Source organism: Neofelis nebulosa, chromosome 15 (assembly GCF_028018385.1).
Source record: "Neofelis nebulosa isolate mNeoNeb1 chromosome 15, mNeoNeb1.pri, whole genome shotgun sequence".
NCBI lineage: Eukaryota > Metazoa > Chordata > Mammalia > Carnivora > Felidae > Neofelis > Neofelis nebulosa.
Window position 1 is genome coordinate 54,798,096 of NC_080796.1, and position 7,472 is coordinate 54,805,567.

Here is a 7,472-nt window from a genome sequence, read left to right on the forward strand (position 1 = left end):
AGTGAACATAACAATTATTATTACGGGTGATGCCATTTGTTCTGATAAAAAATACAGGAAGCACAGGAAGCAGAGACGAATTACAAGGAAAAACTATGCATTCAGTTCTAGATGCAAAAAACTGAGAGAGCTCTGGAACCCCAAAGTGAGCACTGGAGGTTATACTGAAAGGCAGTGAGGGCTGGAGAAACAAGAATGAACAAGCAACTGGAATCAGAAGGACCTGGGCTTGAATTGTTGCCTGGCTCCATCACTTGTTAGGTTTATGATTTCAGGGAAGTAACGGTTTCTTCATCTGAAAAATGGGATTCAGATCACCCACCTTTCTGAGTTATTAAGGTTGAATGATGATAAAAGGGTACGCCTTAAATGGTTCCAGAATGGGTCTGGAGTTCAGGTAAGAGATCTAGGCTGGGGAACTTACATGATCGATGATGCTTCAGGAGGAGAGAGGAGACTGTTTTGGACATATCTAGCTTAGCAAGAGGGGCCTTGGTGATTTCTGAGCGTCTGTTATCTGAATGATTGTTCAGTTCACATACTCAGATTACTCAGTTCAGTTTGAATGATTTCCCTGCCTTTGGGAAGACAGAGAATTACTGAAGACAGTAATCTCTTAAAATTAGGTGTTTATGATGTTTTTTAGGGTGCACATAAGAGTGACATAGCAGTAACTGTTGCATATTTCGTCGAAAGAATTTTCTAACCTATATTTCTCTAAGATGATGCCTGCACCCATCATTATTGAAATGATGACAATAGCTCATGTGAGATCTGTCGAGAAGAGCAATTATCACCTAGTCACGTGACAGTCCCCTCAATGTCAGGCTGATTTGCAAGCATATGACTGAAAAAAAAAGTTGCAGTTTTGGTCTTTAATAAGCAAAACTTCATTTGATTTATGGGAAGAGCATGGATGTGAGTCAGAAAGTGCTTAATTTTACTGCTGGCTTGGTTTCTTGATTCCTTGAGTGAACTTAGACATGTTTTAAATCTCTCTGAACCTGTTTTCTCAAGGTTAAAATGTAGTTAATAATAACTTCCTTGCACATGTATTGTGAGTCCTGAATGAGATAAGAAATGCAAAATGACTATCACAGTGTCTGGCACCTAGAAGCTTCCAAGTTTTATTCCTGAAAACAGAACCTCAGAATCCTTTTTGGTTTCTTTCCTCTCAAAGAAAACGCACTGATGGCACTCTTCCCCAAAGCTTGAAGCTAATAATAATCATTCCTCTGTGGCAACCTTAGAAACAAACTGCCAAACTGAAACATAAAAACTGGGCGAGCACATAAACTCCAATTTTAGATTTAGTTCCTGGGGATGTAACTTGCATATGAGTCCCCTAGAATCCGGGATGCTAGGAGATAGTGTTAGGCACACAAACAGGCTGTATTTACCTTAACTGTCTTTTATTCTTCTCGCTAGTTGAGGTCTGTGAGAAAGAACTCAGTTGCAAGTGCTGTCAGAGAAACACATCAAAGTGTCTGATAGAGCTAAATGCATTATTAATTAGAAGCAGTAACATGCGCTGTAGTCCTGTCTAGAAGTCAAATTATCCAGTAGATTTTCCCACCTCGTTCCGGGTGCCATTCCTTTTAAAGTATAAGTTTCAAACTAGGTATGTTTATAGATATGGCATATTCCTTTCTTGCATTGAAACGTTTCCTTTCCTTATTAAGAATGGAAGCTCTCTAAGGAAGGGGGTTTACCTTTACAAGAGCCGCTTCTGTACTGTCATAACATTTCTGCAGGGCTCTTATTTCTTCATTTCTCTTCCCTCTCTTCTAGCCTTTGACACCTGGCTCTGCTGGTCTCTCGGTTTACACTCCTACTCCCTCTGCTTCCTCTTACGTACTGCCTTTTGTTTTTCTCTCGCGTGCGAACTCTTCTTTCTTCCTTTTTAATTCTCTTAAGCCATTACTTTCTAAAAACACAATCTCTCTCTTCATAACTACCTTTTAAGGATCACAACAATCCACCAGGTACCACCGTGTGCACATCTGAGTCCATCAATTCATTTATTCCTGTAGCTCTCCGGCAGGGAAGTTTCCATTACCGCCCTGTTACCGGATTTTTATTTGCATGCTTGAATCTCGCCACTCAAGCACTGGCCTATAGAGCAGCAGACACCCTGCTCTTTGGGCCCTGTCACTCTCCGGCTCTGTGCACTGAGGGTGAAAATGCATCCTGGTAGGATTATTTGGAGGTTCAAGTAAAATAGCGAACTATTCTTTCTAAGGCCCATAAACTGCTAAAATTCAAAAATGCCCTTGATCAAATCTTTTTTATAAACATACTAGGTTGTACTTGGATAGATGATCTAAGCCCTAAGTGAATTGGTTCCTCATTTTAAGCAAAACTGTAGGGCAAGGCAACAATGCCAGGTACTAGATGTTGGATGGTGTCTTTAGAAAGTGACAAATGTTGGGTGTATGGTTAACAGATAAGAACCGCCTCCGATGAGAAAGATGCTGCTTATTAAAATTAAATAAAATGCTCTCCTGATTTCTTATTTTATTTTCTCCAGATTCTTTGGCCATACCCTCTAGATTCTTTTAGCACTTTGTTTCTTTGGCTTTGGGGCTTCCAATGATATTTTCCACTATTTGCCCACATCTCTTTCCCTAGGACCTCAAACTGAAGATGCAGTCAGTTGGTACTGACTATGGCCACAGCCCTGCTCTTTTTTCTCCCAGGATAACGGGGACAGCTGTGGGTTGCTGCATGGTGAGGACCGTGACCTCCAACCTCTTGGTAGGCTCATAGCTTGGCTCCTTTACAATAGCCTTCCCTGTCATCCATAAATGTATATGTGTGTTTAAATATCTGGTTTTAGCAACATATTTGCCAATTAAACAGAAGATGTTCCATCCTATTACTGGAACCTGAGCATAATTATATCAGCTCCCTTGTAAGTCTTTCTAGCAGAGACCCAAGCATCAATGGTATTTTAAACCAATTCTCGTGAGTTTATTAGCAGTAACTAGAGATAGTTTTAATAGTGATCCTCCATATTAAAATGGTCTGTATAATAATGGAATTTTAAATTTGAATGCATATTTTTGTATATTAGGTCATTGTACACTTACTTTCCATGTGGCTTATTTGTGGGAGGCTGTACTTACAATGATGAAAGTATTAGAGTTAAAAAAATCTTGGTTCTAGTGAGAGGTACTGAAAAAATTATTTACCTTCTCAAAACCTCAGATTTGTCACCTTTGGTTAGCCTTGTCAGGAGGGAGGAGCATAACAGTTATGTAGAGAGGATCCCTGGACTTTCTCTAGAGCATCCCCACCCCTTTCACCTTGCTACTCTCTATGCTAGTATCTTGTGTTTTTTTTTTCCTAGCATTTCTCAAACCTGATAAGGTTTTCTAGAATTACTATCTTATTACATAAAGACAATGTAAGCCCCTTGAGGGCAGACACATTTTCTGCTTGGTTTGTTGGTGAGTTCTTATCTCTGACAACTGTACTGATGTATGGCAAATGCTCAATAACTATTTATTGGATGTGTGAATAACATATGCAAATACTTAGCACAGTATCCACTACATATTACAACTCAGTAAATAATCATTATTAGTACTATAAATGTTGTGATGAGCTTCCATGAGAATTAATGAAGAGTTATTAATGTTATCTTGCTCCTTAAGGTTCCTTTGGGTTTCTACTCTCTGTCCTGCATGATTTCACTATAAGATCTCTTCTGGTCATTGAGTCAGCCATGCTAACAGTTCCCGTTCTACATTTCTGCTCTGGAATCCCGCTTACAACACACGGGCACCTCACACTCAACCTGTTTCCCAATCCTGCTCATCCTTCTGAGATGCTTTTTTTTTTTTTTTTTTTTTCGACTAATGGCATCTGTACTCACCTTGATGCTCAGATTAGAAACTTTGGATCAACCTTGATCATTCCCTGTATCTGATCAGTTCACTATTTCTCCCTTGCTTTTCCTCACTTGCCTAGCTTAGACTATCATTGTCTCTCATTTGAACTTTTACAGTAACTAATAAAATGGTTACATTTTATTAAGCACATTCTCAGGACTTTATATGCACATGTAAAAGCCTACAAGGTAGCTGTTATAAATGTTATTGCTATTATCACCTAACAGATGAAGAAAAAACAAGGCTCAGAGAGATTAAACAGTTTCCTTAAATTCTCACAGTTGCTATGTGTTAGAGCCAGGATTTGGACTTAAATTGGTCTGATTCAAGAGCCTCCAACCATCTGTTAAATCTTCCTAATTGCCACAAGATTTCCCTTTTTCAGCCCTTGTTCCAATCCACTCTGTTTTCACCTTTCCTCTGAGTGATCTCTTAGTTATTCTTCAAGAGTCATCTTAAACATCACCTCTTCTTTTTTTTCTAAATTTTGCTAGGTAGAAGTACATGCTTCTGCTGGGACTGCACAGCACTCTGTAAACAGGTCAACCTTGGCCATTATTATTTTGGGTTATTATTTTGTATTTCAATTATCAGCTCACATCCTTGACAGCAGAAGCCTCACCTAATTAATGTTTGTACATACAATATCTGTACTCAGCAGGAGCTAGATAAAGTTTTGTTAAAAGAATATTTCTATAAATATTTAATGAGGAATTTAATACTTGCTCTTTATTTATATGAGAATGCTATTATTTTTTATACAAAAATGTATAATTAGCATTTAAAATACTTGTTTTTTAAAGAAATATTTTATTTCTTTTTGGGAGGGAAAGAGAGCACAGTCAGGAGAGGGGAAGAGAGAGAGGGGGACGGACGATCCCAAGCAGACTCCGTGCTGACAGTAGTGAGGCCAATGTGGGGCTTGAACTCATGAACCACAAGATCACAACTGAGCTGAAGTTTGAAGCTCAACCAATGGGGCCACCAAAATACCCCTAGAATACTTGCTTTAAAAAAATTTTTTTTTATTAACATTTATTTATTTTTGAGACAGAGAGAGACAGAGCATAAACGGGGGAGGGTCAGAGAGAGAGGAAGACACAGAATCCGAAACAGGCTCCAGGCTCTGAGCTGTCAGCATGGAGCCCGATGTGGGTCTCAAACTCACAGACTATGAGATCATGACCTGAGCCGAAGTCGGACCCTCAACCGACTGAGCCACTCAGGCACCCCAGAATACTTGCTTTTTAAGCTAAGTCTGTTCTCCTTTGGTTTTCTACTAACAACATAGGAAGATTTTAGTAAGTAATCCCTTTCCATTTGTGTCCCCAATTTCCATGTCCTGTTTGGTATCTGGTGACTTCTAGTTACCCTGATATCTTTCTTCTCTCAGCCTATTTTCCTGTACCACCCTATAGGCCTACATTCTATTTCTCAAGCTTTACTTTCTGCTAGGCAACAGGTAACGTGTCAACATAGTGTTTCATTCTTCACTTACAGCTTGAATTTCAAACCCGTTTTCATCTTCTATGACCAATGATGGATTTCAGGTCCTAGATATAGGGAAGATATTTTTGGGCAGTGGTATCTTATGATTTCTTCAAATCACACCCTATTATGTCTTTGGAGAAAGCTTTACATATCTCTTTTCTATAATCGTTCTTCCAAAATTGGTAAAAAGTCCTTAGCAGTTGATGAAACTATGGTGTTACTGATGAATTATAAATAGGAAAGTGTTAATCTCTGCCAAGATGTTTGAATCTGAATTGTACAAATCTCTGTCACTATCTTCTTTGGAGAAGATAAGATTTTATATTTATGCAGATACAATGAAGGCTTATCTCATATATCTCCAGAGTTTGAAAATGTATATCTAAAAATAGAAGAAAGTCATAAATATATCCACGTTCTGATATCAGAAATTTAACAGTACGTTTTTAACTTATTAATCTCAGAGTACTTACGATAAAACAAATACAATGTAAAAAATATGTTTATATGGGCTTATCCTTATAGCCATTTGATTAATATCATCAAGTTTTGAATTATTTTAATAAATATCCTAAGGAAAATGAACAAGATTTAGTATGTTATTAGTTTAAAATGATCTGAAAAATATTTTAATTGTTATTAACATAAAACACATACTTCCATGTAGAATTCTTGAAAGGAAAACAGTTTAAATTCTGTTACTAAGTAAAAAATTTCAGAACTCCCTTAACCAGTGTTAAATGCAAAATAGTTTATTATCTACTTCCTCATGAAAACATTGATTTTTGGAAGAATTTCTTCCCAAAATGAGCCCAAACTTGTTACAGAGAAAAAGAATGAATACATTACTAATGGGATGTAATAAAGCGCTCACTGTGTGTGGTCCAGTCAAACCAAGTAGTCCCTCCCCTTTATTTGATAGATGAGACAAATGAGAGCTCCTGGTACTAATGGTAAAACATCAGCTGAGTGATCGGGCACCAATCCATGGCTTTGTTCCTCAGCCCAAAGCTTTTCGTTTCATGTTACCACGTGGCACCTTGTTGACCCAACGTGAGATGAAGGTCTTGGGATAGCTAAACAGAGAGAGACCCTATTCGGGAGGAAAAATCAGTGCATAAGCAATACTGAAAGCTCTAGACTTATCCTGTATTGGAGTATAAATACCCCCTAGAGGGGACAGATAAGTAGTAAAGAAGGCTGATTATTCCAATTCCATTTATTGGTTGTGTCAGTGGCTGACTTGGTACAATTTGAATGATAAGGGCTCCAGGTCTTCTGAAACTGCTCAAACTATATGTATTATGACTATGCATGTATAACATTTCTTAAATATATGTCCATAAATATATTAATTTGCTAACAGAGTGGGATAAAACTGTTTGAAACCTGTGTAAACTTTTTTTTTTTTTTATGGCTAGGGATCATCATTAACTTCAGATATCTAAGATGTCAATCTGTATTCTTATACTGGTATTTTTAACAGAAAATAAAACTCATTGAACTATGTAAAATTAGACTACTATGGTAACACTTTTTACCTTAACTAGGATCCATATTAATGAATGATATACTTTTTCATGGAAATATCTTTTAAACAGTTTCTTTCTCAGAGATAACCCCCAAATATTTATTGTGTTATAATAACCCTTTGCTGATTGAGAAGAATTATCGTTAGTATTCATTTTCATGCCATACAGCATAAGTTTATAGGTATTTTAAAATAGTAATGCTATTTCAGTCAAATCTGAGACATGAGAAATACTTTTCATAGTAAAACTAAAAATCCTGAACAACAATTTTATATGGTTAAATTTTTGGAAAATTCATAGTAAATATTTTATGTATTTTGTTCTTCATTAAAAACATAGAATATATGGGGCGCCTGGGTGGCTCAGTTGGTTAAGCGTCCAACTTGGCTCAGGTCATGATCTCGCGGTCCGTGAGTTCAAGCCCTACGTCGGGCTCTGTGCTGACAGCTCAGAGTCTGGAGCCTGTTTCAGATTCTATGCCTCCCTCTCTCTCTCTGACCCTCCCCCGTTCATGCTCTGTCTCTGTCTGTCTCAAAAATAAATAAACGTTAAA

The 7,472-nt window shown here is 37.5% G+C and overlaps 1 long non-coding RNA gene across 1 annotated transcript in view; it reads left to right on the plus strand.

The window, feature by feature from the left end:
* The window catches only part of LOC131496343 (uncharacterized), a 368,341-nt gene that overhangs the window by 75,933 nt on the left and 284,936 nt on the right, over positions 1-7,472 (plus strand). The window lies entirely within an intron of this gene.